The following is a 19,948-nucleotide window of genomic DNA, read 5'->3' as shown; positions in this document are numbered from 1 at the left end:
CTGGACTCTGCCCCATGTACTTGCTAAGATTTGCTGATTTTAGTCTGTATCCTTTTGTTGTAATAAACAGAAATCATGAGTTACACCAACTTTTTTGAGTTCTTCTAAGCAAACTACTGAAACTGAAAGTGGCTTGGGGATTCCTGAGACATTCCCCACCTGTCTTTCTAGCCTTGACTCTCACGCCTTGTTCTAGGTACTGAACTTTTCAGCCAAATATAATAACAGTTTACCTTTTGGCATGCTGGTTCTGAGCCCAAGTATTCGTTTATTCTATTTCTTTTCCATAGAATCCACCTAATGCTTGTCATTCAATGAATGAAGGCAGAAGAATTGCCAGGTGGTCCAGCTCAAATCCTAGGTTGCTCTATATTCTCAGACTTTTGAATTCTGGTAGATTCTCTCATGGCCCTGCTAGTATTCAGAATTCAGTTTAAATATTAATTTAAGGTGTTCTAGTCAAGCTTCCAAACCTCTACCAATTTCTCTTTAATGTTTTGAATTCAAAGTCTCTTCTTCCTTTCCTTTTGTACAGCTTAAATGAATGTGAATTCTGTCCAAGTAGCCTCCATTACTTCAGATTAGCAAATGGCATTCTTCTGACACCATGAAGGATTTTGTCATCCTCATCTCAGATCCATACACATAACAACTATTTTTAAAAGCCAGAAGTTTTAGATGGTTGGAAGAGGAGGGAAAAAGTCTCAGATCTAGCAACATCTCTGGCTATGCAAATCTGAATTCTGCACATGCTATTCCCCTGGGCAACAAAAAACAGGCATACATCTCTGCATAGATTTTTTTTTCTGGTAAATAGAATCTTAAGTATTCCCTATACAACTATGAATAATTGAGTGTTGAAAATTTTTATGCTTTATTAAAATGTATCTTCATAGGAAAGATGTACAATTTTCTCTTACAGGAAATCCCAATTGTTGGTAATGAGATATAATAACAACATATCAAAGGCAAGCATGTAAATAATTTGCATTTCTAAGTAGCAGAACCTGAAAATGTGCAGGTTTACATTGGACATTCTTTAAGATCTTACATAAGGAAATTGCATAAATTATCCATTGCTTTGTAGAAGCAGATGAGCTATGGCACTAGACCATAAAGGATAAAAGAGTGGTTGGTTGGCCTTTACTGCCGAGGTCTGGGCTAGAATAGAGCTTCTCTTATGTAGGCATCTGCATTTTGGTTTATGCTGTGAGAAACCTTCTATTCTTCTAGAGCAGCTTTTGTTCATGGAATAGTCTCAGTTCTGGTAAAATTTGAAGCAATAACGTGGAAATGCTTCTGGTTTTAAGTGGCACCGCGAACTCAAATGTGGATCTCAGAGGCCCGACCTTGGAATTCATAATAAGGAGTTTCTTAGTCTTCTGTCCCCTGGAGGGCCATTTCTATGATATCCACTCTCCTTGCCTACTTACATTACTTAGGAAGTGAAGTAGAATTTTTTAGAGAAATCTCATTTCCTCTCTCAAATCTTCCCAAAAGATTTGAAACTTGTGTGGTAGTTTCAAGTCTAGGAGTCAAGAGGCTTAGTTTTGAAACTTGACTCTACCATTTATAGCTATGTAGCCTTAGGCAAGTAATTAAAATATTAATCCTCAGTGTCCTCATCTATAAAATGGGAGATAATAACTAACCAGCCTGCTTCACAAAGCTGTTGTGAATATCAGCTATAACAATGGAAATACTCTTCAATATTAAGCCATATATATAAATGCAAGATCTCTCTTTTCCATTTTTTTTCTTTCTTCTAAGTATTATTAGACTCTTTCTTCACCACCCAGTATGTGCAATGGTGTAATCACAGGCTACAATATGAGGATGCTGTTGATATATCATTGCTGTCTCTGTCCAGCCCCTAGCCTGCTGTGCTATGCTGCTTGGAGACAGGGACCACACCGCTTCTGGTGTTGGGCCAACATGGGTTAATGCCTGAGGAAGGTAAGCAGGAACTCCCAGAGGAAATCCATCTCCAGGATTCAAATAGCATTTAACCTAGAGCTCTGCAAGTGCACTTCTCAGGGAGCATTTTACTTTCATGGGTTCGACCTGACTGTTTTGTTTTTTCTATTTTTAGATCCCTCTTCCAAATAATATTTCTTTTGACAGATCAAAGTTGGAAAGAAACGGCAGCTCTGGGACCAAAGAGAAGACCATATTTCTGATTGGAGGCGGCATATGTGTGGGGGAATATAAAGATGAAAAGACAGGGCATTTCCTCAAGGAGTTTATAGTCTAGTTATGAAATAGATATGCAGTTAAGCAAGGCAAAGATAATCACTACATAAGGACCAAATATACCACATGCAGAGTAAGGATGGGGCTAGGGGTGGGGATAGGTGGGAGAAATACAAAATGGGCCTTCGTGTAGGGTGAGGGAGGAGATACAGGAAAGGCTTTTGGGGAGAGGAAGATTGGAACAAGGATATACAGATGCTTGCTCTGGAATGTCCAATAAAAGTTGTGGAATTCCTTGAGAGGAAAAGCCCTACTCTATTAAAAACTTGATGAAGCAAAGGTAGTAGTGAATGAAGAGATTGAACTTAATACCTCCCACTGATTGTGGAGAGGAAGCAAATAGGCAAAGGCTCTCAGCACAGATTCTCTGAACTGGCAGAGACAGAGCTTGAGAGTGATGGGGGTTGTACCATTCCTGGGACCATTGCCAAGGGAAAGCTTTGTTGTCTCATTCTTTTTAAAGGAATATTCTCTGCTTTCTTCCATTGATAAGTCTCTGGATACCTTTAGCTAAACATGGCTTTAAGTAGCACTGAAGGCATTTTATGTGTATGAGTAAGAAGAAAGAATGAGTGTACATGTGTGTGCAGGCATGTGTGTACCAACTTAAGGTGGCAGAGGCAAGAATGATGCTAGAAAATGTCATTTGCAAACTAATTTGCTATTCAGTATTCATCAGTATTTATTAAGCACTAACTGTATTCTAGGTATGTTGATAAGCTCTAGGGAATATAGTAATGTTTAAGGCAGACATGATCTATGTCTTCATTGAGTTTATAGTCTAGATGGCAAATTCTAACAGGATTTCATGACCTATTCAGCAATTGTCTGGTGGGCTAAACTAAAAGTTACATTTTCATAAAAAATCCTATTTCTTTGCACTGAAATGGAGCATTAAAAATTTAGGTTAAATCATAAAGATGATCAGCACAGAAAGCTGCACCAAGATGCATAGTAATTGAGGCCACAGGGAAAGTTTAAAATGCCATTGATTTATTGTGCATACAGGCATCCCTAGCCTCTGATATGATAAGAAGACAAAGTGGAGGCAGTCTGTAAGATGATGAGGCAAGTCACATTCCATGGGAAAACAAGGAGCTCCTCAGAGACTATGACCTGAACACGCACAGCTGCTTAGTGTTAGGCAGTTGGGTGAAATGTAGATTTGGATAAGGATGGTGATACAGATGAGAGGAATAAGAGCCTAGAGAGTCCTGAAAACTTTTTTCCACCAGCAGTTGTATGGAATCCTGACATAGTGGTATTTCCAGCTCTTTGGAGAGATGAGATGGGTATTTTTTGGTCAAGGTGTTCTATTAAAACATGGAGTTATGTATTATTTAGGCTAGGAGAGAGGGGGCTACTGAGCTGATTTTATGTTGCTTCAGAGAGATAGAGACCACAAAAGCAAAAGACAGATGCCCCTGAGTCTTTCATTTATAGTCTCACAGGGATTCACGCACCATAGATTCATGGCCATAGCAGTTAAAATTGTGAGGTTTTTGTTTTTGTTTTTAAGAGTATGTATGTATGTATGTATGTATGTATGTATGTATGTATTTATGAGAGAGAAGGAGAGAGGGTGCCCATGAGGAGGGGAGAGGGGCAGAGGAAGAGGAAGAAGCAGGATCCCTGCTGAGCAGGGACCCCAACACGGGGCCTTATCCTGGGACCCCAGGATCATGACCTGAGCCAAAGGCAGACACTTAACCTACTGAACCACCTAGGTGCCTCAGAACTGTGAGTTTTATAACTTCCTTGTCCTAGTTATTTTGTATTATCCCCTATATATTTCCCCATAGCCACTGGCAATAATAACTCTGTATTTTGCCTCAGAGATAACAAGGATATTAAAAGACCCTCTGTAGCCATGGTTCTGCCCCACCCCACCACACCCTTGAAGGGGAACAGGTAGTGGCTACCTTGAGAAGAAGGGAAATCTTGTTGTATCCTTGAGTCCTTTGCATGGAAGAATTTGAATTGGACACTGGCTGGGTCTAGGCTGAGCCTGTGCAAAAACCCTGAAGGTAGGTTATACTTGGTTCCAGATTGTATTTTCTTTCTTCTTTAACAATTTTGTATGTTTGTATGCTTTAATTTAACTTTTGCTCTGTGCTCTCATTGAGCCCATATCTATCCTATGCTTTCCTTTATCCTGTTCTGTACTTTGAGGAGGCTGACAATACATATTATCATGCAGGCTCTTTCTGTCTGCATTCCAGTTGGGTTTGGGTATGGGAGGCAGTAACTGGAGATTAAAGTGTGAGAGGAGAGAGGTCAAAGCATTTACTCCCTACTTTCACATCCTTTGTGCTCTGGGCCACAGCTTGTGGCAGTGGCATGTCCCTCCAGGACTATATCTCCTGCCAGGTGGCTCAGTTCCATGGCTCCAGGTTTCACTGGACCTTGTTAATATTATTTCCTCCCTTTACCTTTTCAGATGTAGAAGTGGTGGTGTCTTTTCACTTTTGATAGTTTCCATGTTCTCTTCCCACCTTGCTGGTTCTTTTCATTTTGCTCATGCCTCTGTAGATTATTTCTTTATTAAAGTCTGAGTGGGATGCTGTTTCCTTCCAGGATCCTGAGAAATATAGTTTCAAAGCTACTTAAAGTTAGGCACTATATATAATCATTGTTTTGAACGTTTTTAAAAAATTAAATATTCTGGGTTTAACCAAGTTCTGGACACTGAAGATATTAATAGGTTCTTTATTTTCAACTTCCTACCACATTTTATCTGAGAGAATGTCCAATTAGTTCTATTCTAAAATGTATTTAAACCTATCATATTCTTCTATCTCTACTGCTATACCCTATCTCAAATGGTATTTAATCTGGATTCTGCAATAGCCAGTCACTTCCACCTCGTTTCTCTGCTTCTTCCCCTGGGCCATATAGTCTACTCTGTAGACAGAAGCCAGAGTGATCCTTTAAACATTTGAATCAGATCATGTTACTCTCTGTTCAAATGTCTCCAGTGGCTTTCCATTGCATTAAAACGAAAATCCAAAGTCATTATCTTGGGTGATGAGACTCTGCCTATAGTCTGGCCCTTGCTTACCTCCTGGAGTTCATCTACCTATACTCTCTCTTGTCATAAGGCCTTGTGGCTCTGTCTTCCTTGAATATGACAAGCCTATTTCCCCCTTAAGTCAGAATCTCCACATGGTGTTCCTCTGCCCCAGACCATGGTTGGCTCCTTCTGGTCATTCAGATCTCAAGTCCGACTTTTTCAGAGTATTTCTCTGGCTATTCAAATATGGCACCTGAGTCAGTCTCCAGAACCTTATGTCATTTTATTTTTTTCATGGAACTCATCTCCATTTGAAATTATAGTCTTTACTTACTTCCTTGCTTAGAGTCTGACTAATACCTTGTCTCCTCAGTGTGTGGGAGTGTATAGGAGTGCCTTAGCCCATGGTAAGTGCTCAATACACACACACACACACACACACACACACACACGCACACATGAAAGATTTACTGATCAGAATTCTAAATTCTTTACATGGATTATTTCATTTAATCCTCACAACGACCTCATTCATCAAGAGCTATTATTATTCTTATTTTACAAATGAAGAAACTGAAACACAGTGAGGTTGGATAACTTGCCAAAGGACATAACCAATTAGGAAGTAGTGGAGACAGAATTTGAAATCTCGCCATCTGGCTCTTAGTCCCGTGCTCTTAAACTGCTTAACTGTACAGCATCCTAACATTTGTTCAATAAATTAATGAACACTTCCCATCAACTTCTTCCGTTTCTCACTTGGACTTTAGAAAGGAAGAAGCTATCTAATTTTTAAATGTGGGAGCCTGCCCAACCTCATGCTGAGGGGTTTTCTATCCCTGAAAAAGGATACTATGAGCCCAGGACAGCAAAAGAAGCACAAATCTCTTTCTGGAATACAGCCGCTTTGGGGAAAATTCCCAAAGAGCCCAGAAGTGCTGAGCCTGTAGACTGCCAGAAATGTGGGCTGGAAATTCCCTGCAAGAATATATATTTTTTGAACCCAGTTTTCCATCATTAATTAATTCAGAACACATTGAATAAGCCTATCTATTGCACTAAACACTTGGGATACAGAGATGAGTGAGAGAAGGTGCCAGCCCTATATAAGCTTCTGGGCTAATGAAATATCAACTGTACTTCTAGACACATGTTCTGCTGTTAAACCATTTTTCTTGAATCTATTAAAAATATGAAAATAGACCGGATGTTATCTGACGGACTCTGTGCCTGGACTGATGATGATGGAACCTTGTCAGAATGTCAGAAGCTGGTCTTAGATTGGCCCCCATTCAGACTTGGCCCCCAAAGGCTGTTTTCACAGTCTAGGGTGCATCATCGAAGGGGCTTCTCTTACAGCTCCCTTTGGATGACTATGCCATGGTTGCCATCCATTTGAAAGTACTTGTCAGCTTTTCAAAACTGCCTTTTCTTCTCCCAGCCTTAGTCCCATTTTGACATGCAACACTCCAGCAGAGGCTTCTCCTCATTAGGGCCCATGTTGTTCCCATGCTCATCTTCATCCTTAGTCTCCCTTGGCACCAGATGAATTACCTATGTCAAACACATCTCCTTTTCTTGCAGTTCAGTCACTCCCATCCCTCGATTGTTTCGGTTCCTGTTTTCCAGTGCCCCCTGTTTGTCTACTTCAGTCAATTACCCAAGCCCTTGAAAGCCACACTTGTGCTCCCACATGGCAGCTCCGTGTAGGGATCACCTTGCAGCCATGTGTGGTAATGTGACTTAAAATACAGCCAAGAAATGCACTCTGTTTTTTATTCTGCTCACTGTACCATAAGCTTATGTTGAAGTGTCTAAATATCACCTTCCTCTTCTTCCTTTTTTTTTTCCTCCTCTTTCTTGCTGGTCTTGTGCTTTCCAGGTTTCTCCCTGGAAATTTACATAGCCGTGTTTCAGGTTCTTTTCCTCCAGCTGGATTAGCTTTCAGGTCTCCATGCTGAGGCTCATTTGGTAATTTCCTGCCCATATTTCTAAGCTGTGCAGCTCCTTTATGTTACTTGCTGGTCCTTAGTGGTTTTTCTATGCCTTTCATTTTAGCTTGATCTGCAAATTTAATTAGTGGGCTGCATGTCCTTCCATTTTAAAGTGTACATAAGATAAAGGCAGTTTTCTGCAACAGCAGGTGGATAATAGAAACAAGGAAGGAAGGAGTTTGTACGTAAACAGTTCTCTGTAAAATAAGGAGGCGGAGGAGGATGAAAGAAGATGTGGAAGACATGACACAACAGCTGGGAATGTGACCTTATTGTAGTAAATGCCCCCCCTCCAAGTTTGCCAGGCTGTTCTGCACATATGGTGTGGCAGCACCTAACTGGGACAGTTTCAAAAGCAGAAACACAAAGGGCGATTGAGGTGAAGGAGTGAGATCGCAGTTCAGGAAAAGGCCAAGGGAGATGCAGTTCCAAATATGAATGATTTCTGCAATTTAATCTCTAGGAATAAACTCCACATCTGCCTCAGGTCAGGTTTCTGGGAAACAGACTATGTGATGAAATTTTCCTGGGGAGTGCTCTTAGAAACACCACCTGTGAGGGAGTGAAGGCAGCAGGCCTGGGCAGGAGGAGCCAGACTGTCCTGCAGGTTCAGCAGGGCTTCAGCTGATTCCCATGAGCTTCTCGAGAGCTGGGTGCCCCTTTGGAGCAGTTGCACTTTGAGGCAAGGGTCTCAGCCTTTCTATCCTACCAGGGGCCAGTTATTGTACCTAAAGGAAAGGGGGATGAACGAGTGGGGCTGCTGTTTTCTGGGGAAGGTAATTTGCAGAGAAAGATTCAGCTGAGTCATCATGGCCAATTCTATCAGCATCTGGGAGCATGGGAGCTCCAATCCTGGAGAAGTCTGGGTGGCGCACGACCAGTACAGCTGTGTGTAAGACCATGCCAGCCCTCTCTGACAGTTGGTATTCCTGAGCTTTTCTGGTTCAGCAGGCACCTTCCCTCCTTTGCCTTCTGTGACTCAGCTGTCAAGCTTCAATCTCTCTCTCTCTCTCTCTTTAAAGATTTTATTTATTTATTCATGAGAGACAGAGAGAGAGGCAGAGACACAGGCAGAGAGAGAAGCAGGCTTCATGTGGGAAGCACGATGTGAGACCTGATCCTGGGAATCCGGGATCACACCCTGAGTCAAAGGCAGATGCTCAACTGTTGAGCCACCTACACATCCCTGTCTAGCTCCTCTTAACTGCTTCTTCTCTCTTTTCTGGTTCTTTATTTCCTTCCCATTTGCTTTTTAAATATAGACACATTCATTCATTCCATCAATGAGTAATTATTTAAGTGCTCCTTTTGTTCTAGATTTCCCCTAATGCACTGTTTTTAATCCTTGTTTCACCATTCTTTTTCCCTGGACAATCTTGTCCTCTCAGGTTTGGCCTTTTTCTTCCCCTCCCATGATTTCCAACTCTTAAAGTCAAGCTTTAGTTTTACCTTCTAAACAATCCAATTTCTAACTCTTGGCTGGGGTGCCTCACACTGAGTATCCAGTAATGAAGTCAGTAGCATCATACGATCCAAACATATCTCATTCAGTGAAACATCATGGAGCCAGCCTCTCAAGGATAGTATCCCTGGGGTGGTCCCAAACCTTGCTACTCAAAGTATGGGACTAATGAACAAGCAGTTTGTTAGAAATACAGTCTTTGTCTCCATCCAGACCTACTGTATGAGAATCTGCATTTTGACAAGACCAATGATTCACAAACATATCAAAGTCTGAGAGCCGTAGATCTAAAACTCTCTTCTCTTTCAAACTCCAGATCATTTTTTGTGTGTGTGTATTTTTTTATTGGAGTTCAATTTGCCAAAATATAGCATAACACCCAGGGCTCATCCCATCAAGTGCCCCCCTGTGCCCATCACCCAGTCACCTAATCCCCCGCCCACCTCCCCTTTCACTACCCCTTGTTTGTTTCCCAGAGTTAGGAGTCTCTCATGGTTTTTCACCCTCTCTGTTATATCCCACTCATTTTCTCTCCTTTCCCCTTTAATCCCTTTCACAATTTTTTATATTCTCCGAATGACTGAGACCATATAATGTTTGTCCTTCTCCAATTGACTTACTTCACTCAGCATAATATCCTCCAGTTCTATCCACATTGAAGCAAATGGTGGGTATTTGTCGTTTTAATGGTTGAGTAATATTCCATTGTATATATTGACCACATCTTCTTTATCCATTCATCAAACTCCAGATCTAATGAATAACTAGTTCAATCTATTTTGTCTCTTAATCCCTCTTTCAGTGATATCACAGTAACCTCCTAAGTGATCTTACTGCTCTCAGTCTCGCTCCTGTAATTGATCCTTTCTACTGATGTATACCTATCCTAAAACATATCATGTCCTCTTGCACAAACTTTCAACTGCTTCCACTGCCTAGAGGGCAAATTTCAAAGTTCTAGTGTGGTGCATGTTCTCACTTTTCTGTTTTTACCTTCCACTGCCCCCTTCTACCTACCCACGCTCCAACTTTATTGGTCTGCTCCTATCTGAATGCACATTCACAGCCTTGTGGCATCCCTTGTGCTGTTTCTTCTGAAACATCCTGTTGCCTTCCACTTAGCCTATTGAAATCTTACTTAGGCTTTAAGATCCAACTTATCCAACTTAAATGCTCTGTCTTCCAAGAGTCCCTCAAGCTTCCAGCCTGAGCTAATCTCAAAACATGTTAGTTATCTCTGTTCTGCCACACTTTCATTCTGCTTTGTGTGAAGCTTAAATCTTAGTACCTAGGAAAAGGCTAAGCACATTGTGTGTATGTGTGTGTGTGTGTGTAGTTAGTTATATAGTTACATATAATAAATCCATGAATGAAATAAATAGACATCTGCCATCAGCAATTTTTTTACATACTTTAATCTGTTTGGAAAATTTAGTATCTCATGGATTTGCCAACCATGGTATCTAGACTTTCTGGAACAATCCTATTGCAGTACATTTTCTAATTTTCCTATAAGTATATATTTTTATATTTGACTACCAACTTAAAAGTCTGGTCCTCACTTTCCTGGTCTCTAAACTGTATCACTTAGCCACCTATGAAACAGGCTTTGAGGGTGCAGCAGGGTTCCATGTAGTGAGTGATGGATTATACTGAGTATCCCAAAGCAGGTTCATCTGAGATTTCCTGATGGTTCTCCACAAGCCTGGCTGCTTGCCTTAACATTTACACATCTCTCTTTCCATGCCTTCCCTGGCTTCCTACTGCCAGAGTGGAAGGAGAGAGATCTATTTCCCTTTGCTAACTCTGTCTGAAGTGACAGAGTTGATCAATGAGTTGCTGTGCCTGTCCGGGAAAGCCAGTTTCATTGTCCTCCTGTGGCTGGGCTGACAGCATTTAGCCTTTTATGAACTGAACAGTGAAGCACTCTTTGGAGCTCAGTTTCACCCGTTTATGGTGGATTCCAGCTGTATTTTTTATATCTACTGTTGTTATATTGTTGCCAGTGGTATTAATCTCTGGCTAGTTTATTTGCTGTGGATTTATAATGACTTTACAACATAAAAATAAAAAAGAAAGAAAGCAATAGAACAAACTTTAGATAGTGAGGACATTCAAATGAAAGGGTGAAAATACTAGAGGCTAATTAAGGCCTATATAGCTTTACAAGCTTGGCTCTGAGGCAGTTGTCCTCCTGGAAAGGGGGACCTGTTTGGACCATCATACTTTCCATACTTGTTAAAGATGAAGTATTATTGCTGTAGCAGGAGAAAGGCTCATTCCTGGGATATGAATACTGTTACAGAAATCTTCACATTAGAATTAAAACAGTTGAATAACATGGAGTGAGGGGACCTCTTTGGCTTGGTATCTATTTGATTTTTTTTTTATATCAGTAAATACAAAGTTAAAGGGGTTGAAAAATCTTCACAAGGACCTACAATTTCATCTTAGGACAGTGTCCATATTCTTAAACTCTATGTTGAATGATTCCATAGCAAAGTGTGTACTCCAGATTCCTCCACGCTTGACAGACACTGTAATTTTCTTGGCACATATGTTTTGCCTAAAACTAGAATGCATTTGTCAAAGCAAGAAGATAGCTGTGATAGGTGCCATGAAAATAATTCGGTAGATAATCTCTTTTTGATAGGTGAGCCATTAAAGAATTAAATTTAAAAATATATCCAGACTTCAACCTAATTAACATATTTTATTGAAATACTTTAAAATCATTTTATGAAGGGCAGCCTGGGTGGCTCAGCGGTTTAGCGCCGCCTTCAGCCCAGGGCCTGATCCTCGAGACCTGGGATCGAGTTCCACGTTGGGCTCCCTGTATGGAGGCTGCTTCTCCCTCTGCCTGTGGCTCTGCTGCTCTCTCTGTATCTCTCATTAATAAATAAATAAAATCCTTTAAAAAAAGAATTTCAAATAAAAAAATTATTTTATGAAAAATTGGAATAGACTAATAAACCTTAGTGGGGAGGAGACTTATTTCCTGTACGTCTACATTTGTCTTTCTCCTGATGAGCAGCCCAGCTGTTAAGACCTTCATATATGGAAAAGATTCTTCTTATTATAGAGGGATTAAAAACAGGATTGAAATCCTTGAGAACCTGAAGACAAGTTTTTCAACTGCCTGCAAACTCCTACTAAATCTTTTTATTTTAAATTGAAGTATAATTGACATACAGTATTATATTAGTTTCAGGTATACAACACAGTGATTCAACTTTATATACATTATGAAATGCTCACCATGATAAGTATAGTTACCATTTGTTACCATGCAAAGTTACAATATTATTGTCTGTATTCCCTATGCTGTGCTTTAAATCACTGACTTATTTATTTTATAACTGGAAGTTTATACCTCTTAATCCCCTTCTATTTTTCCATCCATCCCTCTACCCTTTCTTTTTTGGCAATCACCATTTATGAGTCTGTTTCCATTTTGTTTTGTTTATTCATTTGTTTTGTTTTTTAGATTCCATGTGTAAGTGAAATCATATAGTATGTGTCTTTCTGTTTCTGACTCCTTTCATTTAGCATAATACTCTCTAGATCCATCCCTGTTTTTATAAATGGTAAAATCTCATTCCTTTTTATGGCTGAGTAGTATTCCTTTGTGCATATATATGTACATGTACCCATATTTTCTCTATCCATGTATCTGTTGATGGACACTTAGGTTGCTCTCTATTAATTCCTTAAGGGTCAGATTTGTCTCTTCTTCAATGAAGATTTTTTGATCAGTTTTATCTTTTTTTCCAGCACCAGGCAGAACTGATTACTCTCTTTGTTATGCTGTTACCCTTTTTAATTCCTCTTCTATGGTCCTTTCACAGTATAGAACAGTAATTCAGTTAAGTGTGTCATTCCTATGAGATTGTAAGCTGCATGTGGTAGCACCATCGTCGTCATCATACTTGTCTCATCTTCATCACCACCTCACCATAGCTGACATTTATTGAATGCTTACTCTGAGACAGCCATTATTCTAAACAACTGTATGAATAAACTCATTTCAGCCTCACAGTAATTCAATGAGATTGGTACTTTCTAAAATCCTTATTTTAAGGTGAGAAAAATGAAACCTACAGATGTAGAGTGAGTATTATTCACCTTGATAACCTCATTTTCTAGCACTCTGCTAACACAGAGCAGGCACTCAATATTTTTTGGATGAATGTCTTCTTAGATAACTTCTACCAGTTTATTGTTTAGATATAAAATGATCTATAACGTTTGAATATAAAGATTATGTCTTTAGGGATCCCTGGGTGGCGCAGCGTTTTGGCACCTGCCTTTGGCCCAGGGCGCGATCCTGGAGACCCGGGATCGAATCCCACGTCGGGCTCCCGGTGCATGGAGCCTGCTTCTCCCTCTGCCTGTGTCTCTGCCTCTCTCTCTCTCTATGTGTGACTATCATAAATAATAATAATAATAAATTTAAAAAAAAAAGATTATGTCTTTAAAAAGTTCCTGCTTGTTCAATTCAAATTTAATTCAACAAATACATTTAATTTCCTTACTTGTTGATTTGATCTTGTTGATAAAGATGGCTTAAAAACTCCCCAGGAGATGCATGTGTAAAATGGCAAAGACTGTAGGGGAACTATCAGGTTGAACTCTCTCAGGATTTTGGACTCAGTGCACATGTACTATCCTGCCAATTTCTTCCAAACACTTTCATATTCATGTCTGTGACCTTGCTCAGTGACTGACTTTTTTGTTCATTCAACAAACCCTTACTGAGCTTAGACATAGTGCTATCCCAGAAAGAATAGCTGCTCTCAAAATACTTGTATTTTGGGAACCCCGGGTGGCTCAGTGTTTTAGCACTGCCTTCAGCCCAGGGTGTGATCCTGGAGTCCTGGGATTGAGTCCCACGTCAGGCTTCCTGCATGGAGCCTGCTTCTCCCTCTGCCTGTGTCTCTGCCTCTCTCTCTCTCTCTCTCTCTCTTTCTGTGTGTCTCTCAAGAATGAATAAATAAAATTTAAAAAAATTAAAAACCAAAATACTTGTATTCTAATGGAGATAGGTAGATATGGAGAGGATAGAGGTTGATAAATATCACTAGATAGGTTAACAAAAAAGCAAAAAGTAGTTACCTATCCTCGTCTTATAAGAGTTTGGAGAAGGCCTCCTTCTATATTAAGTGGATAGGAAAATCAATGGGTAGGAAACAAAGAGAATGTGAGAAGAGTATCCCAGGAATAGGCATGTATAAAGATCTTGAGGAAAAACATGTTTGGGGCTATGCAAAAAGTTCAGTATGACTTGGACATATAGTGTGATTACAGATGAGTATCATGAGTTCCAACAACCTAAAGGCAATGAAGAGGTATCAGTATGTTGTAAGGAAAGCGTAAAGGCAAGATTTTAACTTAGAATATGCTGGCTATAAGTTCATATTTTTATCCTGCATGTACTTACCCAGCATTTACTATATATCAAAACACAATAGTATGTAAAATTTGGATGAATTGGAAAGACACTGTTGTGGAGGCAGGGAGGTCAGTTTAGGAGAATGTTGGAATAAAGATTGAGAAGGCACAAATAAAAGAAGTAAAATGTATTTATAGTCAGTCCATTTATCTGATATCCCTCCTTTCCCCCCATGGCTCCATGACTGCCTAGAAAATATTACGGACGTAAGAGATTACTATTCAGTATACTTAGACTTACCATTAATTTAAGAGTTCTGTTTGCTAATGTACCCATGGAAGCCATGTTTGTTTATCTGAATGACACCTACTAACTAGCCTGGCAAATGGTTTAGTGGGAAGAGTAAATGCTTTGGAAGCAGACAGATATGGGTTCAAATTGCTGGTCTGCTACTTTTTAACTGAATGAATTGTGAGCAGCTGTCCCATGTAGGTTCTTAAGCTATGCAGTCCTATTCCTTTTATTTCCCCCTGGAAATCTCACACTGACATGGCTCCTATTTCTGCTTCCACTGTAAGATGGTACTACTCTAGGCTGGTACCATTAAAACAGGGTCAAGACTAGAGAACAAGCACAAAGAATGAATAATAACTCAGCTAATTAGAGTAAAGCCTATTCTTTGAAGGCTAAGCTCCTTGGTCAAAATTTTTGCTTTAGAAGATACCCAAAGTGTGAACCTGAAGGCTATCTCTTTGATTATGTGGTCGATTATCATAATAAGAATTTATCTAGTACAATCAACTTTTTGCTGCTGTGATTCAGGTAGTTTACTAAACAATTTATTTAAGTAATCTCATTCAATTCTCACCATAAGAACATGGAGGTAGTTTTGATGTATTTATTTTGCATATGAAAAAGCTGAAGATCAGGAAGGTGGAGGGATGTGCCCCAAAACCATTAAGAGAGCTGAACCCCATGTTCCCTCTAGGACACACTAGGTCCTTCCTCTTATAAGAAGCTTTCAAGACACTAAGAAGAAACTGTGAGGTAAAGTGACATCCATCCCTGTCCTAAGGGAATGTATAATATAGTATAATACAAAAATACCTATGATAACTAGCAATGCATTTATAGGAGTCACTGTGTGTTTAACTGATACAGACTGATCCTGTGGATGTCAGTCTAACTTATCCTCATTCTACCTTATTCCCAGGAACTTAACACTATTACCCTAACATCTACCCAGTGAGCTTTTCAGAAGACAGCAGAGGTGGTGAGTGTGCCAAATCATCCATTGGCCATCTCAACTGAGGAGTGGAATTAGTGCCACGGTAGCAATTTGGGCAATGAAAAGGCTCTGAACAAGTTAACTGCCCAGCCTACATAGGGTTCCATGTGCTGAGCCAGAGGGTCTAGACTGATCAGTGACTCCAGATCAGCTTTCAGGCTATTGAAGTGAGTAGTCTCTGGGCAGTTTCTACAGTGGCTCCTGTGGGAGGTTTGGCTGGCCTGATTTGGTTGACCAAGTGGTATAATTAGCCAGGAATGTTCAGAAGTAAATATTATTGAAGGGGAAATAAAACCCTTACCCATGGCTGCCTCTATCTCAGAAATGGCAGAGACTGCTCTTGGAATGGCCAAATAGACCCCAAAAAATGATAGACAAGTCACTCTAGATGAGAATGTAAAGTTAGAAACAGATTCAGTTTCTGCCTGTAGGGTTGGCCACTGGTCAATTTGCCTCTTCGCAACCTCTGGTTTACATTAGAAGGGATTTTCCTTAAATACTTTTGGCTCCTCTCCACTCCTTTATTCACTCAGCACTCTGGGGAGGGCCAATGCCTAATCTGACTAGGAAATATGTGAAAAATAAAGCTCAGCTCATCAACTCCTCTTGGGAACAAGTGCCCACAGGGAGTTGGGGTTCTTCATTGCCCTTCCATTCTGCAAATCCTACCTGCATGGTCTGGGACTCAGAGGAGGGTATAGAGAGGAAGGAGCCTGACTTGTAGGTATAGTATTAAGAAGCCTGTTTTACTCTAATACTGGGTTAAATCTCTCCCTTAGCCATTACTAGCCAAAAGGGATATTTTGGCCACTGTCACTCATTTCTTAATTCGTTCAGATCTTAGGTTAAGGTAGAGAATCATTGATTATCCTGCTCTGTTCAGAGATCTTAACACATCCATGAAAATGAAAATGTAGTAAATCAGATTATTAAGTTGCTGCAGAAGACGGAAAGTGGAGGAGTACAGAGGTCCATTTGATCTTTGTTTCTATCCAGCATAGAAACTCTGGAAAAGGGCTATGCCTTCAGCAGGCAAGTTTATCTCAGGCATGTGGAGAAGCTCCTGACTCCATTGGTTACATGACCAGAGGAAGAGAATACCAAAGAATGTCTTTCCACAGCTGCCCTTGAAAGTCTTATATATGTATGTGGGGAATTAACTCTAGGTAGTCATCATAATCAGAATAAAATTAGTTGAGGTGATTAATCACTCACAAAGCTTGCACAGGTTCTGGTGTAAGGTGTGCCAATTGTACTAACTTCCTCAGGCCAACAGAGCACTTATTACTTCAGAGACGACCTTAGTGTCTATGGTAAAGAAGTGAAACAGAGCTCTGGTGTTACAGGATCTCATGTTCATTTCATGCAAAGGATCCTAGATAGCAATCTGGAATTAATTTGATCTTATTATTTTCTTCACCCCCACCTCATTGTTTCCATCATCCTTCTCACCTAGTTGAGATCAGTGCTTTAGTTTATGAATGTATTTTTTTTCCTACTATATTGTAATAAAGAACCTAGAATATAAAGATTTTGGAGATCTTGGTAGAGGTGAAAATAGAAGAAAGCAAGATTGAGATCAGGTATTAATGACCACCCATGAGATATGTTTGATTATGGGGAAGGAGGAGAGTTGCAGATGGAAGGGAGAGTTTGGGCTACTTAGGATTAGTAGGCAGCACTCACAACAGCCACTCTAGCGGCCTCTAGTCCAGTTGCAGAAACAATATACAGGCAGATGTGGGGTTTAGAAGCTTAAGATCAGCTTGAATGTAGCTCCAGCAAGTTTTCTGGATTTTTCTTGTTGCCTTGCTGTGTTTTATTGGGCCATATGCTCATAGAGCAATTTCACTCTGGGGCTCTTGAAAGTGCCATTGATGAAAAGAAAAGTAATTATTTTATACATTCATTCTGTTATTCAACACATATCCTAGCAATATCTGCTGGGTATCTTCAGTGGACGGGAGATGAAGGGAAAATTGGAAAAGTACATGGTGGCCACAGAGGAGGGCACAGTGCACAATGTCCTGCCTATGTGGTTGCCACTTTATAAATACTGCTCCAGGGTTAACATTCTGTGATTCAATGGATTGAATTAAATTAAACTGACTTGAATTCTCAGTGTGATGGGGGGATAAATAAGAATAACGGATGCCCTCATAGTTCATACAAAGAAAGACATCACATTATTTTATTGTTGGGAGTAATAAAAATTGCCCTAATTCTTCAGTGAGCAAATGACTCTTGAGAGAGGTGGTAGAGGCAGGCAATGGTTTCAAGGAAAAGAGATTTGCAGGAATTCACTAATGAAGACATGAAAATGTCAAAACACAACTGAAGCATTAAAACATGTCCAAGGGCATGGATTTGTAGAAGTGCCTTCTTTAAGAAAATGCCACAGTATCTCGTAGAAATAATCATTACTGGAATATGAAAAATGGCCCCTGGTTATAAATTCACGAATGACTATTTATAATGGCAGTGGAGGGCCCTGTACATTCTGCAACTGGCCAAATATTCCTTTAGAAATTTTATGAAGAATTGGCATAAAGAAGGATGGGTAGATACCCTCCTTCTCACTCCTACAAGTAAAAAAAAAAAAGTCAATGTTTTTGTTAATGAAGGTCATTTAGCCGTTACCCACTTGAAAGGTAGATTTTTCCAAAAGACATTCCAAATATGGAATCTGTCTAGGACTCCACCAGTTCATATGACTTCTGTAGGTGAATTAGGGTACCCCATTTGGAAAGATCATAATTTAGTATTTCTGTGGTGGTTCAACATGTTTCTATGCCACAAAGCATGCCTTAGTGAGTGGGGGATGGGAATGTTAAGCTTCAGTCCTTATGCCCCTGTGGGTGAACACTCTTGTGCCATGACCATTCAACACAGCTGTACGGAAAGCCTTAGAGAGGCTAAACCACTCACTAGCTTCTATATTGAAGTGCCAGGCAGAGAATCAGATTCATTGTAAGAGGAGACTACAGTTCTGGGGTCCTGTTATGGTTAGGTGGGACAATGTACAGCTTTAATTACTGGGTCCTGTCTTCTTAGAGTGTCACCATGGATAATATCTTCCCCTTCATTGGTCCCTGAGGGTCTCTGCTGTTCCTGCCAGTCATTCTCCCTGGTCTGACCCACTTCAGTTGTCCTCATCAAAGCTTTGAGGAGGGCAGAGAGAGAGGCTCTGGGGTGCCTCTCTATAAATTCAGAAGAGATTAAGCCATTCTTGGCCAATTCACTCCTTTCTTCAAGCTCTGGATATTCTTGTCAGTAAAATGAAGAGTCTATGTAAATAGTTTTTAAGGCCCATTACAGAGCCAAAGTCTGAGCTAAGCAAAGCCACATTTTCTATGATTACTTACTTATATGAAAACTCCCAAATAAAATATAAGCTGCCCACAGAAACACTGGCACATTTGTTAACAATATTTTATTTATTGTGAAATGTGGCAAAGATTTTTTTTTTGCTCTTGTACATTTTTCAAAGTAAACTCTAATTTACTCTAAAAATACAGTTTCTATTTTTGCTTTAATTTATAGCAATCCAAACTAAAAAAAAAAAGGCATAGAGTATTTAATTTCCAGTCAATCCTCAGAAGAGCCCACAGTTAACATAGCATGTATAAACATTTCTGTAGATTTTCGGGAGGTAATGTTCACGCAGGCCAAAAGTAAGTGAGTGGCAAGCCCTCAGCCTGAGTCATATGTTAGAAAGCTCTGAAATAATAAGTACTAGTTTTTAAATTGCAAGCTCATTCTTTCAAAGTGGTTATTTAGAAAAATAAAGAACCGTTCCCATATCAAAATTCAGCAAAACATACATTTTAAAATTTCAGATTAACCACAGAAGATGGGTCAAATGAGTGGCCACCAATTTTAGAGTGAAGGGCTTCCCAAAAGGCAGGTTCCTGATAACTGTAATATAAAAAATGTATTTCTCTCTCATCCTGGAAAGTTTAATTTACTGTGCTCTGGATAAAGTCCATAAGGCTCAAAAAACCTTGTCAAATGAGCACATTTTCAGAATAATGCCCTGAGATGATGAACTCCAATTTGTGCTTGTCTAAGCACAAGTTGTGGCGTGATAAAGATATTCCAGAAATAGGTGATGCTACAAATATTTCCCATTGTCTAAGAAAACTAGCATGTATTTTTCACAAAAGTAAAATGATCTAGAGGAATTAATATCAAATACAGTAAATTATTTACTTAAGATTCTATTCCCTAGAGCCAATTTCGAATAAATGTCTACAGTTTGCCTAGCAGGACCTGGAAAATGTCCCTAAGCAACCATGTTGAATTAATTATATTCTTCCAGCCATAAAGAATTAAGGAAAAAAGAGAAACTAAAGCAAAGGGAATTAAAAGGAGAATACTTTTAGCTCAAAAATACCTAAACTATTTTTTTAGTTTCAAGTAGCATTTCTTGGAAAACTAAAAATAAAATTATGGTTTAATGTGCAGGTAACAAATGGTAGCTGTATGTGTGGATAAATCAGGTCATCAGATACTGGGAATCTTTGGTCTTCATAAACTTGGGAGT

This window comes from Vulpes lagopus, chromosome 15, assembly GCF_018345385.1.
Source record: "Vulpes lagopus strain Blue_001 chromosome 15, ASM1834538v1, whole genome shotgun sequence".
Taxonomy (NCBI): domain Eukaryota; kingdom Metazoa; phylum Chordata; class Mammalia; order Carnivora; family Canidae; genus Vulpes; species Vulpes lagopus.
The sequence above is the reverse complement of the archived record's forward strand: the minus strand, read 5'-3'. Positions refer to the sequence as shown.